Source organism: Peromyscus leucopus, chromosome 1 (genome assembly GCF_004664715.2).
Source record: "Peromyscus leucopus breed LL Stock chromosome 1, UCI_PerLeu_2.1, whole genome shotgun sequence".
In the NCBI taxonomy this organism is placed as follows: domain Eukaryota; kingdom Metazoa; phylum Chordata; class Mammalia; order Rodentia; family Cricetidae; genus Peromyscus; species Peromyscus leucopus.
The window spans coordinates 26,220,620-26,243,067 of NC_051063.1; the positions used below are offsets into that span (position 1 = coordinate 26,220,620).

Below are 22,448 nucleotides of genomic sequence, written 5' to 3' on the forward strand. Positions count from 1 at the left end.
CTGACTGGCCAGTAGTCAGGCAGGAAGTATAAGCAGACAAAGAGAATTCAGTGAAGAGGAAGGCCAAATCAGGAGATGCCAGCCAGCTGTCCAGGGAGCACCATATAATGGCACACAGGAAAAGCCATGGAACACATGGCAACATATAGATTAACAGAAATGGGCTGAGTTTAAGTGTAAGAGCTAGTCAGTGGTAAGCCTGAGCTAATTGCTGAGCAGTTTTAGTTAATATAAGCCTCTGTGTGTTTACTTGGGCTTGAGTGGCTGTGGACCAGGTGGGACACAGGAAAACTTCTGGCTGCATTAGGGACAAGGGGCCTAGACATTGTCCCCTTGAGTATCATAGTTCTATTCTGCTGCAGGTCCCTCCCTCTGATTCCTGATCCACTGTGATGGAAGAAGCTGTCCCATAGCTTCCTGCCGCCATGGATGGAACCACTCCAATGACCCTGCTTCCTCTGCCATAATCGGCTGTGGACGTGAGTCAAGACACACCTCTCTTCCCTCAGTTACTTCTATCAGATGTTTTGTTAGTGATAGGGAAGCTTGGTGAACTACAAAGCTGAGACCCTCTTTGAGGGCAGTTGTGTTGGCCAGCCTGGCCCCTAGCCTCTGATCTCGGCACCTGGACACCTTGGCTCCCATCCTGGCTCCAGCATCTGGCTTCCTGGAACCCTAGAAAAGTCTTCTCCTTCAGGTTTTTCATTAGCAATACCAGGAGGCGGTCATGAAGTGAGGTTCCTGTTGGCTCTAACAGTGCAGCATCATTGCCAATCTGGAGTCCCTGAGCTTGTGTCCCAGTGACAGACCTACAGCAACAGCTCTGAGCCCAGAGGCTTTCAGGGTCTTCCTTTTCTTCTTCTTTGTCATCGTTGTCTCCTCCTCCTCCTTCTTCTCCTCTTCTTTCTTCTTCTTGAGACATGGTTTCTCTGTGTAGCCCTAGCTGTCTGGGAACTTGCTCTGTAGATCAGGCTGACCTTGAATTCAGAGATCCACCTGCCTCTGCCTCCCAAATGCTGGGATTAAAGGTGTGTGTTATGATGCCTGGCATCCCAGCTCTTCTTGAAGAACACTGTGTCCTATGTATCATGGTCTCTAGAGGAAGGTAGGAGGGACAATTCACGTGGAGTTGCTGATGAGTGATGCCCAGCACATCTGTCAGGAAACCTCATGTTTATGCCCTGTCCTCAGATACTGACTGAGCCCATGTCCTCTGAGGGACAAAGTATACACCTAGCCTGCTCTCACTTTTTTCTGCTACTACATAAACTGCCATGAACTGGCTGCAAGAAGTCAAATCTATAATTTCTCAGTTCCATATGTTAGGAGTTTGAGGTGGCTTTTCCTGGGCTAAAGCCAAAGTGTGAATGGGTCTGGCTCTTCCTGGAAGCTAGAGGACAGAATCTGTTCCCTAGTCTTTTCTGTGGTTCCACTTCCAAAAGGTTCTGTTGCCATACAGCAGTGCCATCAGATTGGGACCAAGTCTTCAACATGTGAATTTTGGGGGAATATTCAAGATCCAAACCAAGAAGGGTTGAATTATGTTCCTTATCCTACATCACATTCTGAGGGTCAGACCTAAATGCTAGAACCTCAATGTAACTTTACCTGGAGACAGGGTTGTTGTAGAAGTAGTTGAGATAAGGCCATCCCAGAATGAGAAGACGTAGGCAGAATTTGGGGGATGCTTCTTCACACCATAGTATGAGAACCACAGATTGCCAGCATCCACCAGCAGCCAGGAATGAGGTCTACCACAGATTCTCACAGTCTCAGAGAGAACTAGCTCACTGACACTTTGGCATGATGAAGGGAGAGGATATGTTTCTATTGCTGAAGCCAGTCAGCTTGTGGTACTTGATTTGGCATTTCTAGGAATGATGTTGGCCATAAGCCAGAGGGGAGGGTGCCAGGGTCACTAATGCCAGGCATGGTTGGCCTTCCTGTGCTTCCAGTTTTATCATCCCTACCCTCTGTGGATTCAGCTACACCAGCCTTTGCCATACTCAGTTTTAACAACTTTCTGGTTACTTTTCTTGCTGCTGTAACAAAATACCCAACAAAAGCAGTTTAAGGGAGTTTATTTTTGTGTATAGTTTGAGGGTACAGTCCATCATGGTGGGAAAGGCATGGCAATAGGAGTATGAGGAAGCTGATCATACTGTATCCACATTAAGAAGCAGAGGGAGGCAAAGACTGGTGCTTGTAGTAGAATTTTATTTTAAGGTGTTACTTTTGTTTATGTTGCTTTTGTTTAACTCTGTGAAGCTGTGTTACTTTGCCTGTCTGAAACACCTAATGGTCTAATAAAAAACTGAATAGCCAATAGCAAGGCAGGAGAAAGACTAGGTGGGGCTGGCAGGCAGAGAGAATATATAGAAGGAGAAATCTGGGAGAAAAAAAGAAGTGGCCAGAGAAGGAGGAAGACTCCCGGAGTCGGCCACCCAGCTATATAGCAAGCCATGGAGTAAGAGTGAAAATAAAGTTACAGAAGTAAAAAAAGGTAAAAGCCCAGAGTGGTTTTTACATATGGAATAATTTAAGAAAAGCTGGAAAGAAACAAGCCAATCTAAGGCCAGGTATTCATAATTAAGAATAAGCCTCCGTGTGTGATTTATTTGGGAGCTGGGTGGCGGGCCCCCCAAAAGAGTAAGAACAAACAACAAGTGTTCAGTTTACTTTCTTTTTATCCAGGACTCTAGTCCATGGAATGCTGCTCATATTTATAGTGGGTCTTCCCATCTCAATTAACCTACTCTAAAAACTCCCTCACAGACATGGCTAGAGATTTATTTCCATGGTGATTCTAGGTCCATCACAAGAGCCGTATAGGAAAGCTGCATCAAAGTGTGTTGTTTGGCGTTTTTTTTCCACATGTGTTGGCACCCATGCCATCGTCACCTCACCAAGATAATAAACTGATCACCCTAAAGCCCTAAAATTTCTTTGTGCCCCCCACTGTCCTCCCATCCTAGGCAACTATGGACATATAATTAGCTTGTATTTTCTGAAGTTTTATGTGAATGGAACTTTGAACATGGATTGGGCTCTTTTTTAAAGTCTTGGAGCCACTCTTTGCCTTCTTCCCTCTCCACACTGTTCCTGCCCTCAGGACAGCTGACATTCTTCCATCCCAGCAGTTCCTGGGAGAAACTTACCCAGAGCAAAGATGGAGAACTTTCCACCACATACTCTGTTGTGTCCTTCCTCTGAACCCTTAGTCCTGTGCAAGTCCAGTGTCTGTGTGACTGGCCCCAACCTCTGCACTTAGGGGACAGGCTATGATAGGCTCCCAGTACTATTCCTGGCTCCTGGGAAATGCCCCCATGGCACAGGGGGAGCCCCCGAGGAACAGAGGCACACCTGTGCTGGAATCACAAAAGAAGTCCAGGACAAACCTGGCTTTCTGACCCTGTGATCTCAGGCATTATGGCTAACCCTTCTTCCCTTCCTCTTCCCTCCCTCCCATCCTTCTTCCTCTCCTTCCTCTGTCCCTCCCTTGTTTCTTCCTCTTTTTCCTTCCTTCTTCTTTCCCTTTATCTCCTCCCCTTCTCCCTGCTTTGCTCTCATTTTCTAATCCTTAAATTGGGTTCAGTAACAGTGCCAACCCCCCAGGCTACTGTGAGGTCTAAGAGAGGCCATGCATACAAAGCATTTCCAGAGGTTCCCAGCACATTAATGATGGTCAGACATTTTTGACCTACCAAGCATCAGGCAGTTCTGTTACCCAAAGCTGGCCTTCTCATTCTCCTGAGTAAGGGGACACTCTTCTCCCTCTTGTTAACAAGACACATGGTTACAAACTTCTTGATGGCTCAGCAGTTCTGAAGAAGTGATGGTTGGGAGATCCAACACAGGAGATGTTTTTGGTACAGTGTTGGGATTTTATTAGCTGCAAGTAGTGCCAAGTCCTCAAATTTTCCTCTTGAGGAAAGGGCTGGGTTTATCTAGTGCAAAAGTTCCAGTATTGAGCCCTGTATGTATAATGGCCCTGCAGAGCCTGGTAGAAGGTGGAGCTCATTGGTGGGAAACTTCAGGCATGGGGGTGGGTTTCCCACTAACCTGACATCAACAAAGCCCTATACCTTCAGGCTCTGAGGTAGAGTCTGCCTAGGATGATGGTCATGGCCATCTGAAGGATCCCTGAAGGCAAAGTCAGGGGTTGTTGGCTCCCAAGGAACCTGGGGAGATGCTGGCCTCAGTTGAGTTTGAACACAGTATATAACTCTAAATATTGTAGTCCTTATATATGGTGTCTCTGCTCCATCAACGTTGTACAGTAAAGAGCTCCCTGTCTGGCTTGTTGGAATATGATTTGAGTTTTAAGGAGTATGCTCTGACCCTTAGGGACATTAAAGAAATCAGTGAAGAGTGGAGAAAGGAAGTCAGTGATTTGTGGGCAGAACAGAGGACACAGAGCTCATCTGTCCCCCTCAAGCTTAGTACCTTGGACCCATATGAGGAATATTGGACATGCTGCTGGTGCTGTGGACTGGGGTCACTCTGCACAGTGCTGAGTAAGTTAGGTAAAATACTGCTTTCATTTTCTTCCCTTGGAACGTTGTTGAGTTATGAGTTGTTGGGTTGAGGTGAATCTCAAACCCTCTCATCTTCTTCAAGTTACCTTGGAGCCCCTGAGGTCTGGTGACAATAAGAGAGCACTAGTCACCCATGTACCAAGTAGCCTCATGAATCTCAAGTGTTCGGAGATGATCCTGCAGGGAGACAAATGCATCCCAGAAGGCAAGGTCATTTCCTCCCTTACTGCTGTACCCTCCCTTGCAGGACTTTCTAAACTATATTCAACAGGAACAAGTCCTACCAGAAGCTTTGAGAAAAGGGTTCTGTGGTCACATTGATGTGGTGTTGTTGCTCCTTTGTCCCCTCTAAGGAACATTGGCATATCAAGGTCCTGACTAGTCCTGCAAAGTAGAAGCCCACAGAACTCCACTTAATCCAGAGTTTCCCTGACTGACCATGAAACCCCCCCACCATGGAATGGTATTTTTATTATTACCTTCATCCAAATTTCTTTAGCTGGATACACTTCAGGAAATTCACAGGCACATCATGTTCAGAGGCGGGCAGAAGTGAACTTCAAGTATTGCTCACCTGGCTTTTGTTTATTTTGAAAGGGAGTCTTTCTACATAGTCCTGGCTGTCCTGGAACTCACTATGTAGACCAGGCTGGCCCCAATTCATAGAAATCCTCCTGCCTCTGCCTCCTAAGTGCTGGGATTAAAGGCATGCATCACCATGCCCAGCTCCACCTATCTTTTTGAGGCAGGATCTCACTGATTCAGCTAAACTGGTCAGGCAGTGAGCTGAAGGGATCTGCTTATTTCTGTATCCCCAGAGCTGGAATAATTCCACTTTTACTTTGAGTTACTACAGTTTGTATGGAGCATCAGCAGATAAGCTGCTCCATTTTGAGTACAAATGCTAATATAAGAGAATGAGACATCTTATTTGTGCCAATTACAGCCACCCCCTGGCCAGGATAACCACAAGGACAGATTGACAAATGACTTCTTTTCAAAACAAAACAAAACAAACAAAACAAAACAAAACAACAACAACAACAAAACACCATCTGTGAACTTACCAAATTAAGTCAGGAGTTCAGAAACATATACTTACCAGACCATGTCAGAGACCCCAGGCACATGAGCTTATCAAACCAGACTAACATGATAGGGCCCTTGGCCTAAGCTGCACAAAAAGGAGACACACCCTAGGTTTCAGCAGAGCACATCATCCTGTCACTTGCCATGAGCCCCTCTGGTTTATCTGTTGCAGCCTCTGTCTAGAAGATCACCAGTAATGAAATTCCAACTGCTCCCTAACTCAGTTCAGTTTTGGTTGCAGCCAATTTGGGCTCAGGCTGTGCACATCTGGTATGTACTTGAGAAAACTGGGTCAAAGCCAGATGTGCTTCCCACCTTCCTCCTAAAGCTGTGCATCTTCATTCATTCACAGGAGCTGGGGGTGGCTGTAGTTATAGCCTCTGATGTGCTGGGAGGACTTAGACATCTCTATTGAGATAAGTGAATGACATGGTAATCTGAGGGGGGAGCTCAGTTTGGGGCAGGGAGCAGGGTCTCTGATCCCAACACTGTCACAGCTTGACATTTGAAAAATTCTGTCAAGCACTCTCTGTCCTATGACTGCCCTGGAAGTGACACTATTTGCAGATTTAGGTTCTCTTTGCAGTTATGTTCTGAAGGATAATCAATTGTCACAGCAAGTAAGTCCCCAGGCTTTTACAGGAAACCAGCCTGTAAAGAAGTAACTGTGCTTGGCAGCCTGATAAATTGGGAGTTTGTACGTGTCTTGAACTCATTGACTTCAAGCACATCAGCTTTCACTGTGCTTCAAGTCAGGGTGGAAAGAGAAAAGTGGAGTTAGGTTGGGGTGAGTCCAGGTAGGTTCAGACCTTGGCTAATTCTTTATTAACTTGGTGGAACCTTGAGCCAATGAGGTGGCTTCCTGAGCCTGGTGTCTCCTCTGAGAAATGGGGATAATAATATCATGTAGCCTGGTAGCCTGAGGGCTGTCTGGCTTTCAGGTCATTAGAAAGGAGAATTTTAAAATGTGTGCATGAAGGATGTTTTCTATTGGGTGGGAGGGGGAAGAGCAAGGTTTGTGGGAAGTGTGCCTGCTGAGGCAGAGAAAGGATCTGGCAGGATGGCCTGTGTTGTCTGTCTTCCCATTCTCAGCTTCAATGCCAGGTTTGAGCCCTTTACAAGCAGGAAACAGTAGCTGCCTCGATAAATATCATAAGATTTGAGGCTCAGGTGACTGCCTGGGGACAGCATGGAATCCTGACTGAGATAGTCTTAATATTCTTATAGGCTGGAATGTGGCCAGGGCCAAGGAAGTCAAGCTGTCTGAAGCCTGGTAGGTCTTGTGGTTCAGGTACTCCCGAATATATAGGGTCCTGAGCACCCTTGTAAGGATCAAGTAAAGCCTGTCCATCAGAAGATTGTGGGTAGCAGTAGGGAGGCCAGAGTGGAGGAGGTGGCCTTTTGTGCCGGAGACACCCAGGAGCACTCAGGGAGTGGTTCATAGAATGATGGAGACACTGAAGGTGGTGGCTGAGAACCAGTGAGATGTGATCTCACTGTCCTATACACCAATAAGGTGGCAGAGAACACAGAGATCAGGTGAAGAACCCATGAGAAGGCATTGTGATACCATGAGTGTTTTGACAAACTCCAGGGCATCCCACTAGCCACCTATTGGTGGCTCTTAGCCTCAGTTTCCCCATTTATGAAATGGGGTTGATGAGGATAATTGCCTTGACCTTGGTTGTTCTAAGGATCATGTTTCAGAGATGGATGACATGCCCATAGTCACAGAGCCAAGAGCACTGGTGCCCCATTCAGCTGCTTGACCTTGCATTCAGTGTGTTATATCCCTATGAAGTTGACACTCAGTAACTTTGGTCAAGGAAATAGGCAGATTTTGTTCTCTGTTCCATATAGCACTCTAAAGCCCTATTTGGTGAAGTCTTGTTCAGAGGGCCTCATGGGAACCCAACAGATCCTAGTCTTTGAGCAATGAAGGCAGGTCACTGTGGGCTGGCCTCCTAGCTCTTGGGAACACCTCCTTTTGCCCTGACAGTGATCCTATGAGACATATATTTTTATTCTAATTCCATAACGTGGAAAACAAGGTTTGGGAGAGGCTGAGGGATTTGCCCAAGGCCATAACGAGGTTAGGGACAAAGCTAGGGTGACTTACTCTGTAGCCTAGACTTTTCTCTTCTCTTCTCTTCTCTTCTCTTCTCTTCTCTTCTCTTCTCTTCTCTTCTCTTCTCTTCTCTTCTCTTCTCTTCTCTTCTCTTCTCTCCTCTCCTCTCCTCTCCTCTCCTCTCCTCTCCTCTCCTCTCCTCTCCTCTCCTCTCCTCTCCTCTCCTCTCCCCTCCCCTCCCCTCCCCTCCCCTCTCCTCCCCTCCCCTCTCTTCCCCTTTTCTTTTTTTTTTTCTTTTCTTTTCTTGTCAGGGTTTCTCTGTGTAGCCCTGACTGTCCTGGAACTCAATCTGGGTGAGAGCCTGGCCTTGAACTCACAGGGATCCCCTGCCTCTGCCTCCTGAGTGCTGGGATTAAAGGCATGGTACTACACACCTTTAACACCAGGCTTTCTATTTCATGATTTGGTAGTTGACAAGATCCTAGAACTTGGCTCCTGGATCTAGTGGGTGGACCCTGCCTAGATGCTACCTCTGGTTAATCAGCCAGGACCACATTGTACTGTACCACTAAAGACTGGGTTGCAGACCCTAGACTTCCACCAGGAATTATATGCGAGGGGACAAAGAGGCAAAGATTGTTTCAGAATAGCTATTGGAGCCAACAGTTATTACTTTTGTATGCACAATGGGTAAAATTTGCCTCTCCTTCCTTTTCCCCTGCTCGAAGACTCGATTGAATGAGTAAGGGAAACAGCCATGCGTTGTATTTGCAAACTGTTCAGTGCAATTATTGCTGCAGATTTTACTGAATTTGAAAATGATAGATAGTAAATCTTAATTTCTCAAGCTCTCCATCCTGGCGAGCAGTTTGTTAAAGACTAGCAGTGCAGCTAATTGCTTGTACATAATGCCCACCAATACACAGTCTTCCTTTACATATAATGCATTATGCTAATCACCTGGTATTCCATTTTTCAATAAAAGGTCAACAGAGCACTGTTTGTTCAGAATGTGCAATTTAAACTTCATGTCTGTGATTAGAGATAATCTAGCTTTTGCTGCATCAAGTGGGGTTGCCATAGAAACCAGACCCACAAGGTCTGTTTACAGCCTTTGGAGAATAAACACTCTGCATTCATATGTATGGGAAGGAATAATAATAATAATAATAATAATAATAATAATAATGACTCAAACATCAAAAATTGTCGAACAATTAAATAAGGACTGAAAACAAAGAAGTGATCGTGATCACCAAGGGGCGGGGGTGGTGGGGGAGAGATGGAGGAGCTCGAGCATTGCCGTTCATCAAAAATCAATAACTGCCACACAGTTGGTCTCTGGAGCATTCAAGCAGGAGATTGATGTAAGTAGCCAAATATTTCCCCTGGGAAGAGCACTGTGTTATTATGCTGAATACAGAATTAATTTAAGTGTACTAATGGGCTTTATTCAAGCTATTATACCCTTGAAAAATATTTTTATTTTTTGTGAATAGCATTGAAGTGATGGAACAGACTTTTTATGCCATGAGTTTGGACATTCAGTTGTGAACCCCACATAGCCCAGATGATTTTGTGTCATGGTTTCTCTGATCTCCCTTCTGTCATCTGTAAGGACCCTCCCTGGAAGCAGTTCAAGGATCCTGGGCTTTACCATCCTAAGATCTGGCCCAAGTTAGCATGACTATATTTATCAAATAAAATGGCAACTAAGCTCCATAAAACATTTTTTTTTTTGTTTTGGTTTTTCGAGACAGGGTTTCTCTGTGTAGCTTTGCGCCTTTCCTGGAGCTCACTTGGTAGCCCAGGCTGGCCTCGAACTCACAAAGATCCGCCTGGCTCTGCCTCCCGAGTGCTGGGATTAAAGGCGTGTGCCACCACCGCCCGGCTTCCATAAAACATTTTAGTCTAACCATGCCCCAAATATGGCACAGGGCATACTTCTACTGAAATTTTTTCTTTGCTTCTCTGAAATTCCAGTATATCCCAGGATTCACTGTTCAATTAGCATCTCTGTGAGGGCGGGGCCTATAGGGTTTGGGAGGCAATTCTCTTCTGTTGTCAACCTCCAGCCTGAGTTTCACAGGGCAGTGACGTGTATGCAGAGATGTGTGTGGTTGACTAATCCTATTAAGTTTCAGTGTAATTGTGGCTCTAATTTGCTGGAGGCACAAGCAAAGTCATGTTCAAAGAGGTAACCCCTCAGCACAGCATAGTGGGGCAAGTCTTCAGGTTTTTCCTACTGAAAGAGGGCTATGGACTCCCTCTCCTGTGGAGGAGCCAAACACCCCCAGTTACTCTTGCATCTGGTCCAGAGAACGGGCCCAAGCTTAGTCTGGAGCTGTGATCATCAGTCTGGGGCCACAGAGGTACGGTCATGTGAGTTTCAGCCCTGGCTGATGGCAGCCTCACTCTTGAAACTCTGCTCATATCACACTGATACAGGCATGGTAGAAAATGGCTTCCTTTGACTATTCTCCTGGATTGAGGTTGACAAATACCAACATACTTCAGTTCAACAAGGAAGTTAACATAGGTTGTCAGTCCTCCTCTGATAACTCAGCTGTGGGGAGAAAGGCTAGGACAGATGTCACCCTGGAGCCAGGAGATGGGGTAGAAATCTGAGGAGAGGCAGAAATGAAGTGCCTTAGGAATGTGGGGAAGACAGGAGGACTTTCACTCTGGAGGCTGGCAGTCTTCTTGGAGGAGGGGACTCTCAGTTGATCTTGACTGGCTGTTATTAAATCAGATTTGTCATCTCTAGAACTCTCATCTGCAGGCAGATACCCAAGTGGGATCAGGAAGTGGAGTTGGCAGAATTAGTTAAAATCTGAGGACTTGGTAAACCCAGCTCCATTTTAGGTCAGAAAGTGCAGAGGTTAAGGTAGACTGTGGGAGCCTGGACTTAGGTTCTTGCCCTGCTATGGGAGAGGCTGCTACCGATGTTTGCTCCACTTCCCTCTGTGTGATGTGAGGGATGGTTGTGACTGACGGTATGTACCTCATCCTTTCAGTTGGATGAGACCACATCAGAGCATCTGAGGTGACCTGCAAGAGACTCTCACAAGACAGTGCTTATTAACATTCTTTAGTGTGTATAAAGCTCATGGGACTCATGAACCTCCTCTGATTTTTACTAGGGCTCCTTCCCACCCTGAGCTTATATGAGAAGCAAACAGTTGACTAGGATGGGGCCCTTTGGAGGTGTGGCTGCCTTAAGTTGCCGGAGGACTTCTTGGTGGTATAGTTTTTGTCACCCATGCTCTCTAAGGAACTCTAATAAATTCATTGGTTCAATCAAGCTGGACTTGAATCCTTTCTTTGGTCTGTTGGTGCCTTTTCTGGGGCAAATAGTCATTTCTGGTTTTGTTTTTATGTGCACATATATAGTATGCATGTGTATATTCATGTATATTCATACATATGTTTACATGTGTATGGGTGCACATGTATGTAGGTGTACATGGAGGCCTGAAGTTCATGTCTTCTTATGTCTCTCCACTTTATCTATTGAGGCATGGTCTCTTCCTTAACCTGGAACTCACCAATTTTGGCTAGTCTAGCTAGCCAGCTTGCTCTGGGGATCCCTTGTCTCTGCCTCTTAAAATGCTGGGATTACAGATGGCTGTCATACCTGCCCAGCTTTTATGTGGGTTCTGGAGACCTAAACTCTGGTCCTCACACTTACAAGGCAATAAATTTATCTACTGGGTCATATCCCCATCCCTGAACAGACATTTCTTTATGTCTTCCCAGGAAAAGTGATGTAATACTGAATCATCAGTACTATGAGAATCAAATGAAGTAAAGTGAATAAACTCTTGGCTCAGGTTTCTGTGTGCCTTGAGGGCTTGTCCATTGCTTTTAGCCAATTGGATTCTGATCCTATCTCTAAGCCTTTGTCCAATGTGAGCTCGAGGCCCAAAAGTGACATCCTTTACCATCTGGCCCCCTGCCACCTCTGCTCTATCCCCAAGCTCAGCTTGCCATGAGCTGTGGGTCTTTGGAGTTGCTACAGATCATAACTTTTGTCAGTTTTCCAAACCTGTGTCCTGGGCAGCCACAGGAATTAGTGGTCTGGAGAATGTCCAGGGTGGCTCCCCAAATATCCCAGCCCTGTGCCCTGTGCCCCAGAAAAGGCACCAACAGACCAAAGAAAGGATTCAAGTCCAGCTTGATTGAACCAATGAATTTATTAGAGTTCCTTAGAGAGCATGGGTGACAAAGGCTATGTCACCAAGAAGTCCCCCAGCAACTGGGACAGAAATATCCTTGGCTTCTGGCTTGGCTCTGTCTTCTCTTTCTGGGTCTGGAGATTAGAGAAATCCTCCAGGTAGGAGGAACAGTGTGAGCAAGGTAAAGAGATAAAAACACAAATGACAGATTAGAGACAGGCAAGTGGTCCAGAATGGGGAAGCCAGAGAGTGCCTGGAGAGTTCAGGTAATAAAGGAGGAAAGGATGACAGCTGAGAATGCAGCTCTGCCCTTCCCTTCTATGTGGTCTTTGTCAGGTTGTCAGTCATGGTGACCTATATTCCTGGAACCTAGATGGTTCAATAGACTTTGGGATCCCTTGTGTGGGGGCTGGGCATAAGGCACAAGCAGAGCTAACTATTGTCCTTATATTCTTTACCAGGAGTTAGCTAAGTGTATCAGTTAGTTAGCCACAGTAATGTTGTGTAACAAGCAAGCACACATCTTAGTGGCACATAACCCTGGCACGCCACCTAATTTTCAAATCTGGGACTCAGTGGATCTTGTTTCGGTTTGCACATATTGCCAAACACCAGTTGTTAATCAGTGCTGGCTGTGGCAGGGATGGCTGGGGCACATAAGCACCATGCCAGGTGCATTCTCAGTGGGCTAGCCCAGGCATGTCCTCAGGACAGTCACAAAGGAGCATTTGAAAGTGCTCATTGCTTTCTCAAGACTCTGGCATCACCACTGTGATCACCCTATTGGCCAAAGGAAGCCAATATTCCTTTGGCTCAGATTCAAGGCTTAGGGCAACAGACTCCACCTCCTTAGTATTAGGAACTGCAAAGGAGATAGATGTACAGGGGTCTGAAGACCAGAGGATGAATTATATGCTGCTGAGTGATATAGTATATATGTAGAAGGATATTATTCAGGACACTGCTGACCATTCTGCATCCAGTGGGTGAAAATGAAACTTGGCAGAGAGGCTGAACCAATGAGCCAGAGCCCTGATCTAGCTGTACTCTCAGCCTCATTAGAAATTCCTCCTGTGATCTGAATTCTTACTATTTTCAGTGGAAAAGAGCCCGACTCAAAACTAACAGTGCTCTAAATGCAAAGCAAAGATGTTCAGATATTAACAACATTGTTGTTTGAGGCTAGAACTATGCAGAGAAACTCAAAATGCAAGAAGGATGAGGCTCCGATTAGGGTCTGAGCAGTACGGAGAGGGAAGAAGGGACAGGTAGGATATTTAGCCTAGGTGGAGTTAGTATGGAGGATGAGGAAGCTGGTATGATATGTGCTAAGGGACTATGAACAAAATCCTTGTTTTTTTTTTTTTTTTTAACCTGGAAACTGGAATAGGGTGTGCTGTTTCACTGGCTCCAAAACATGAGCCTTTTGTTGGTATGACTTGCTGATTTCATTGGTATAATTGCTCCTGTTGTGGCTATTTCAAGGAACTTAAATTTAGCCATCAGCAGGAAATATCCTGGCATATTTAGTAATTGGCTCTGGATATCTGGGCAGACAAACTTTATTACACTATTGGTTCAAGGTCATGGTTACATGAATTGGAAAGCAGCAGTCTGTGGAAGCATTGAGTTGGAGCTGCCTGCAGGTCTTGCCAGTGAAGATTCATAGCTGACTTTTCAGGTGTAGTTTGGGGCTCAGAAGAGAGGCTCAGATTGTGGACAGTTATTGGGGAAGTGACACCATCATAGTTTTGGATGAGAATATGTGGCAGGAAGTGCCTTTCGATCCCACCTGACTGACTGGTAACACAGAGACCTCACCTGGCACACAAGTAGATTTTGTGTGATGAAAAATTCAAGTTCAATGCTGTTTTTGTTTCCCAGGACTGATATATGAACTTTCCACAAACAGGCACCTTAGCACAACTGAGGTGTAATCTCCCACATTCCTGCAGGCCAGGCATCTGCAATCATGGTAGGTTCCTCTGGAGGTTCAAGGAGAGAGAGGGGGTCCCATGCCAGTTTCCTGGCTCCCTGTGTGGTTGCTGGAATCTTTGGTGTCTTTGACATGCATGTGCACTTTCCAGCCTCTGTCCTCACATAACCTATGTGTCTCCATGTGTTCCCTCTCATAAGAACATTTGTTGGATTTGTAGTTCATGCAAATACGATCTTAACCTTTACTTCACTACACACACTTGGGACTCATACATTCTTGCAATTTCTTGGTAGAATGATTTATTTACTTATTTTGGAGACAAGGTTTCAGGTAGCTCAGATTGGCCTTGAACTCAATATGAAGTCAGGAATGATCTTAACTTCTGATTCTGATCCTGTTTTCACTTCTCCGATGCTGGGATTAAACTTGTGAAGTTCTGGCTTCATGCATGCTTAGTAATCATTCTACCAACTGAGCTGCATACCCAGTATAGGTGGCAGTGTATTTTGGACAACACTATTGAATCCACAGTAGTGACCAATGATTATAATTTGATGAGTCTCACCAATAATCCTGAACATTGCACCTGGCTGGAGGGCCTGCAATGACGTGGGATTGGTGAAGGCAGGTACTCATCCTAGGTTCTGGGTGCTTCTCTGGGCCCTGTACCTACTCAGCCCTTGCTGTGACTCATGGGGCCAATGAGGCTGAAATCTGCTTTTTGGTCTTCCATCTCCTCCTTGATGTTTCCTTAGCAACAGGCATTCATTTATTCTGTGCACAAGCCACTGTTTAACGGTATTTATTTCCAGAGTCAGAAATATTTGATTCTAATTAGGGACAGCAAATTGAAACCCAGGCAATGTTAAAGATGCAGGTCAGGCAATAATGAAGAGCCGTGTGACAAAGGACAGGGAGAGAGAGCTCAGGCAACACAATTGAGTTTCCAGTGTGCTCTTGGACAAGTAGCTCAGTTTTGGCTAGTGTGATGGTTTGAATGAGAAATGCCCCAGATCTTGGACACTTGTACTGTTTGGAGAGGTTTGGGAAGTGTGGTCTTGTTGGAGGAAGTATGTTACTGGCAGTGGGCTTTGAGAATTTAAAGTCTCAACATTTCAAGTTTGTTCTCTCTGCTTCTTGTTTAAAATTCAAGATGTGAGCTTTCAGTTTCTTTTTCCTGTTGACATACCTGCTGCTTGTTGCCATGCCTCTGCTACCCCTTCATGGACTTTTATCACTCTGGAACCATAAGTCAAATAGGTCTTCCCTTCTATAAGTTTACTTTGGTGGTAGAGTTTGAGCATAGCAACAGAAAAGTAATGGACTCAGCTGGCTTCAGTTTCAGACCCGAGGGATGGATGCAATCATTCCTGCCAGTGCTGTGGGATCTTGAAATACTGTGCACAAAGGCCTAGTGTGCAGTCAGGACTCAGGGAATGGTGCAAAAATCATGAATGAAATAGTTATTCGAACTTTGTGCATCCTTGCTTCATACACACACAGACACACACAGACTACACATCACAACCACATATTGACATTATGGATCAAGATAACAAAATGGTTCCATCACCTCAAAGATCCTTCATTTTGCCCTTTTATAGTCACATCTACTTCCCTTCTACTCCCTGTCTCCATTGTTACTGCAGTGTAACTGACTCCTAACAACCATGAACCTGTTTTCTGCTTATGTTTTTGTTATTTAGAGAGTGGTACTGAATAGTATGCAATTTTGGGGGACTGGCTATTTTCACTTAGAACAAGTCTCTGGAGAGTCATGCAGCTATTGCGCATATTAGCAGCGTATTCTTTTATTACTAGTTACTCTAGAATAGGTATCACAGTGTGTTTAACCATCCATCGATTGAAGACCATCTGAGTTGTTTCCAGCTTAGTGCTGTTATGATTAAAACTGTTATAAATCTCTATGTACAGTGGCATTGTGCACATTACTCTTCTTTTCTCCTGCGTCCTGATAAGCATTTAGAGTCCTGCTATTTTTTTTAAAATTGAAGTCACTTGATAGGTTCATAGTAATAGTTCATTTCAAATTTGCATTTAGTTCCATATAAACTAATGATGTTGAGCATCTTTTGATGTGCTTATGTGACAGAATGTGAAAAGAAGTAAAATCTGTTGTATTTATTCATACTTTTGCTTATTAACTCCTCTCACTTCCTTTCCTCTGGTCCAAGGTTTCTTTCTTTCCTTTCTTTCTTCTTTTCCTTCCTTTCTCTTTCTTTCTTTTCATCTTTTAATCATTCACTTAGGGTGGGAAACATTCTCTTAGTTTCCCTGCATATGAGAATGTCATGATTTCTTCTGCCCCGCCCCTATCCTCCTCTGTCTTTTTGACCATGATTTTGTTGTGTAACTCAGATTGGTCTTGACTTTGCAGTCCCTTGTGGCTCAGTCTCCTTCATATTGAGGTTATAGAAATGAACTACCACGTGTGTATCTTCTATTCTTGAAGGATATTTTTCTAGGTATAGAATTCTGGGTTAACAGTTTTCCTTCCTTCCTCCTTCTCTCCACCCTTACCACAGCCTTTCCTTCTCTCTCTCTCTCTCTCTCTCTCTCTCTCTCTCTCTCTTTCTCACTCTCTCTCCTCCCTCTTCTCTCCCCATTCCCTCCTCCCCCTTTCCACTTAGAAAATAATGTGCTATTTCCTTTTAGTCCTCACGATTTTCAACAAGAAATCCACTCTTATTCTAATTGTTTTTCCTCAAAGGTAAGATGTCATTTCCTTCTGACTGTTTTTAAGGTTTCCTTGTTGTTAATTTTAGAAGTTTAATTATGACATGGATTCATATTGAATTATGATGTGTATTTGTCTTAGGATTTCTACTGCTGAGATGAAACACCATGACCAAAGCAGTTTGGAGAAGAAAGGGCTTATTTGTCTTACACTTCCATATCACTGGTCATCATTCAAGGAAGTCAAGGACAGTAACTCAAACAGGACAGGAACCTGAAGGCAGGAGCTGATACAGAGGTCATAGAGGGGTGCTACTCATTGTCTTGTTCCCCATGGCTTGCTCAGCCTGCTTTCTTATAGAACCCAGGACCACCAGCCCAGGAATGTACCACCTACAATGGGCTGGAACCTCCCCCATTAATCACTAATTAAGAAAATACCCTACAGGCTTGCCTATACCCTGATGTTATGATCTTATGGAGGCATTTTCTTAATTGAGGTTTCCTCCTCTCAAATGACTTTAGTTTGTGTCAAGATGATATAAAACTATCCAGCACAGTATTCATGGGGCTTGATTTTGTCATATATTTGGAGTTCACTCAACTTTAATTTTTTTTTTATTTGAGCTGGGTATGGTGACACATGTTTTTAACCCCAGCACTGGGGAGGCAGAGGTAGTCGTATCTGTGTGAGTTCCAGGACAGCCAGGACTACATAGAGAGATCCTATCTTAAAATAAAAAAACAAAGAGACAAAAGATTTATTTCTATGTGTGTGTCCCTGAGTGAGTTTATGTGCCTATGGTAGGTACCTGAGGAGGCCAGAAGAGGCATAAGATCACCTAGAACTAGAGTTATAGTTATGAACTGCCTGGTGTATATACTGGGAACTTAACTGCTGTCATCTGCAAGAGTGGCACCTATTCTTAACTACTGAGCTACTATGAGAACCAAGGTTACGATTTAAGTTTTAATTACTGTGCCTAAGAGATCCATAAACCAAAAATTCCTCTAACCTGTAAGCTCCTTGTCGAGAGACTTCCTGAAATGCTGGAGGCTATGGTTTATAGGAGGTAATAAGCCACAAGTTTTCATTCCCCTAAACAAGTTTGTTTGACCAACAAGCACCGGCTGTGCTTGATCTCATGTGGGCAGGAAGTACGTGGGCAGGAAATATGTCAGGATATATGCTTGCCCTTGATTCAACCTGATGGGAAATGTGAATTGTATAGGTGAAATGCAGAGGTTTTGTCTTTTTAAGCCTTTGCAAAACATGACTCATGGCCATTTTCTGGGAACCATGGGATGGTCCTGGTCAAAGCCCATCCTCCTGGCCAGTATTTAATAAAAGCTTCTTCAAAGTTGGCTCAAAATTGTAGTAGTGGTCTTATTATTAACCAGCGGGATTAACATTATCTCTTTAGCCCTTTACTCAGTTTTTAAAGCTGTAGGACTACGCCTTTTTTTTCTTTAACAGAAACTTTCAGCCATCATTTCTTTTAGCGCTTTTCAGACCCATTCTCTTTCTTGTTTGTTGTAGAATATTAGTTAAAGATGTATTACATTTGTTTATGCTGTGGTCTAGCCTGAATTCCTAAATGGTCTTTTAATAAAAAACCCAGTACCAGATATTGGTGTAAATGCTGAAAGATCAGAGAGACAAAGGAACAAGCCACCCTTTACCTCTAGGACTCCTCAGCCTGAAAAAGCTTTCCTCAGCCAAAAGGCTTTAGTTGCTGTCTCCTCACACCTTATATACCTTTCTCCGCCCACCCATATCATTTTCTATCTCAACTTTCCTAGTGCTGGGATTAAAGGAATGTGACTCCCAAGTATTAAGATTAAAGTTGTGTGCCACCACTGCCTCGCTCTGTTTCTCTCCTAGACTGAGTAAATATCATGTAGTTCCAGGTGGCTTTGAACTTAACAGAGATCCAGATGGATCTCTGCTTCCCGAGTGCTAGGTTTAAAGGTGTGTGCCAAGCCGGGCGGTGGTGGTGCACGCCTTTAATCCCAGCACCCAGGAGGCAGAGACAGGCGGATCTCTGTGAGTTCGAGGCCAGCCTGGGCTACCAAGTGAGTCCCAGGAAAGGCGCAAAGCTACACAGAGAAACCCTGTCTCGAAAAACCAAAAATAAAAAAAAAATAAATAAAGGTGTGTGCCACCACTGCCTGGCTTCTATGTTTAATATAGTGGTTTGTTCTGTTCTCTGATCTTCAGGCAAATTTATTAGGGTACACAATATATCACCACATTGTGGACTATTTGTTTAATGATACAAAGATGTGTTGCATTCTTTTATGTTGCATTTGTTTAACTCTGAGAAGCTGTGTTAATTTGCCTGTCTAAAATACCTGATTGGTCTAATAAAGAGCTGAATGGCCAATAGCCAGGCAGGAGAAAGGATAGGTGGGTCTGGCAGGCAGAGAGAATAAATAGGGGGAGAAATCTGGGAAGAGAGGATCAAGGAGCAAGAAAAGAAGGAGAGAGAACATCAGGGGCCAGCCACCCAGCTACACAGCAAACCACTGAGTAAGAAGTAAAGAAAGATACATAGAATGGAGAAAGATAAAAGCCTAGAGGCAAAAGGTAGACAGGATAATTTAAGTTAAGAAAAGCTGGCTATAAACAAGCCAAGCTAAGACTGGACATTTATAAGTAAGAATAAGCATCCATGTGATTTATTTGGGAGCTGGGTGGTGGGCCCCCTAAGATTAAAGAGTAAAAAAAAAAAAACAACCAAAAACACCCTTTTCCCTTTGGACTTTGATCATATGAATGTCAGATCTTTTATCATAGCATCAGAAATAGAGTCACTTAAAACAATTCTTTCTGTTGTTCAGGTTGTATAGTTTCTATTAGTCTGTTAAACAGAATAATTCTTCTGATTATTCCTCTGCTTCCTCTAGGAAGCTAGGAGCTCATCTACTGAGCTTTTTGTCTCATATATATTTTTAAATTTCAATAAAAATATCAATTAACTGTATGTGTGCATGTGCATATACACAGGCATGCATGCCATGGCATGAGTGTAGCAGTCAGAGGACAATTTTGTGGAGTTGTTTCTCTCTTTTTACCATGTGGGTTCTGGGGATTAAACTCTGGCCATGAGGCTTGGTAGCAAGAACCTTTAGCCACTGAGTCATCTCACCAGCCCTAGTTTCAAAACTTTTGTTTGGCTCTTCTGTGTTTATTTCTTTGGTGAGATGTTCTGTTTTCCCATTTTCTTCCCCTTAACCTTTTGAGGACTGTGTCTTCAGGATTTTGGTTTGCTTGGATTTCTTTGTACCTCTGCAGCAGGGAAAGTCTGCTTTGATCCTGCTAGGTGGAGGAAGAAGTCCGGCTTTCCATTTGACACCTGATGACACATGAGATGAAGGAGTCTTCACTACTGCTAGGTAGCAGATTTGGCTCTCTGTCTGACCTTCACTGACATTGTAGGGGTGAGCATCAATGTTCATTCTCACCTGGCAGAGATAGAATGAAGTTCCTGGCTTCCTGCTTAGTCTTCTGTGGTAGTGTCTGAGCAAGAATGTTGGGACATTTGGGTACAGTTTCATGCAGTGAAAATTTAGGTTTCCCACTTTGCCCTTGCTAATGTTGGAGGCACAGACAACAGATTTTACTATAGTGTTGTTATAAGTAGAGTGGCCTTTGGTTAAAGTTCTCTGTCTTGCTAGGCTTGTTCTTTGATGACTTTTAGTGGAAGTCATCTTTTATTTATTTAATTAATTTTTTTTTTGGTGTTTTGAGACAGGGTTTCTCTGTGTAGTTTTGTGCCTTTCCTGGAACTCACTCTGTAGCCCAGGCTGGCCTTGAACTCACAGAGATTTGCCTGGCTCTGCCTCCCTAGTGCTGGGATTAAAGACATGCACCACCACTGCCCGGCGAGGTCATCTTTTTGTTGGGACTGTGTATGTGTGGTAGGATGAGGTGCTAGAGATGAACCAAGGTGTTTGGCAGAAGAAATTTTTTTGTTATTATTAACATATTTTTTAAAAAATTGATTCTTTGGAAATTTTCACATCATTCACTCCAGTCCCACTCATTTTCCAGTCCCTCTGTATCCACCCTTCATCCTTGTAGTGTTTCCCCCTAAATGGAGACTAAAAAAGAAATAATAAAAATAAGATACAAATAAAAAATAAAAATAAAAAATGCAAAGAAGAATATTAATTAACAAACAAAACAAACAAACAAAAAATGCTTCACTCCATATTTCCTGACTCTTCATTCATCTTGGTGGCATTGGGAGCTGCTGCGTATTATGCAGTATACCATTTTGTCCACACAGCTATGCTGGTAAATGTTCATTGTGTAATGTGTTGTCGGTCAGGATCGAGGACTCTGGCTTCTGGTACACCATCAATACTGGACCCTCACTGAAACTCCTCTTGGATAACCTGCCGTTGCCCCAGTCATGGAGATCCTGTGGCTGTGGTTCTGTAGGGCCAATCCCTTCACATGCTCCAGCAGGTCATAGATCGCGTAGATGTTGGAGAATGCTCACTCAAAGCTCTGCCGTATGACTTGGTGGTGGCTGGGTTGTTCTGACCAGGCTGTTGGGACCACATCCTAAGGGGTGGAGCCTGCTCTCCCACACCTGTGGTAACGGGGGTGGGGCCATCTTTCCTGTGCCAGGGTCACCTGGGATCTGTTATCTCAGGGGTGCGGTCAGCTCTCTGGTGAGGGGTGGGGCCAGCTCAGCACAGGCAGTGGACATCAACACAGACCTCAGATGTGGCAGGACCATGGATCCAGAGGCCAGCAGCAGCAGCTTGATGCCACTATGGCACTGGATAGCAGCACAGGCCTCTCAGATTGGCACCGGCCCAGCAGCAGCATGGTCTCTGGACCCCAACATGACTCCAGGTGGCAGCCCAGACTCCTGACAGTCTTATGGCTTATGGCAACAGGAGCCATGGACCTCAACACAGACCCCAGCTGTGGCCCAGTTATCATTCCCCACTCCCCCCACCCCCATCCCCAGCTCGGGCCTAGATGGCAACATGGTCCCAGGTGGCAGTGCAGGCCACTCTGATCTGTATGGCCCCGGTGGCAGGTGTGACCCTCAGGCACCAACATGGCCTCAGGTGTTGGCCTAGACCCTGGGCAGAAGAAATTTCAAGATAGCATAACATTCCAGCTATGGCATGGTTATCCTTCACTGTTTTTTTTTTTATTGCATTTATAATTAGAATTCAAAACAAGAATATTTGAAAAATGTGTGTTTGGAAAAGGAAAAAGTGTGGATAAATTAAAAAGTTATGGATAGCAAAAAGAGGATGCTGGCAAAGGTAGTTGCAACTGTAGAAGAGCTTGGTACCATTAAGGAGAGAAACCTTGCATTTTGCACTGGGATTATTATTTTTTTTTAATATTTTTATTTTATAATTAATTTAATTTTACATATTAGCCATGGATTCCCCTGTCCTCCCTCCTTCCATCCCCCAACTTCCCCCGACCCAATCCACCCCCATTCCCACCTCCTCTAAGGCAAGGTCTCCCCTGGGGAGTCAGCCCAGCCTGGTAGATTCAGTTGGGGCAGTTCCAGTCTCCTCCTCTCTACACCAAAGCTGAGTAAAGTATCTCAGCATAGGCCCTAGGTTCTAAAAAGCCAGCTCATGTACCAAGGTCAGGTCCTGGTTCCACTGCCTGGGGGCCTCCTAAACAGTAGTTCAAGCTAATCAACTGTCTTACTTATCCAGAGGGCCTGGTCTAGTTCCATGGGGGCTCCTCAGCTGTTGGTTCACAGTTCACGTGTTTCCACTAGTTTGGCTATTTGTCCCTGTGCTTTTTCTAATCATGGTCTCAATATCTCTCGCTCATACAAACCCTCCTTTTTCTCTCCGATTGGACTCCCGGAGATCTACCTGGGGCTTGGCCATGGATCTCTGCATCTGCTTCCATCAGTCACTGGATGAGAGTTCGGTCATAA

General features: G+C 44.5%; 1 long non-coding RNA gene across 1 annotated transcript in view; it reads left to right on the top strand.

The window, feature by feature from the left end:
- Positions 1–316: 316 nt before the first annotated feature.
- The window catches only part of LOC114686126, a 39,467-nt gene continuing 17,335 nt past the window's right edge, over positions 317–22,448 (top strand). Inside the window, exon 1 of the long non-coding RNA XR_005091531.1 lies at positions 317–479. This is a non-coding gene — a long non-coding RNA (uncharacterized LOC114686126). The remainder of the gene's footprint in view (positions 480–22,448) is intronic.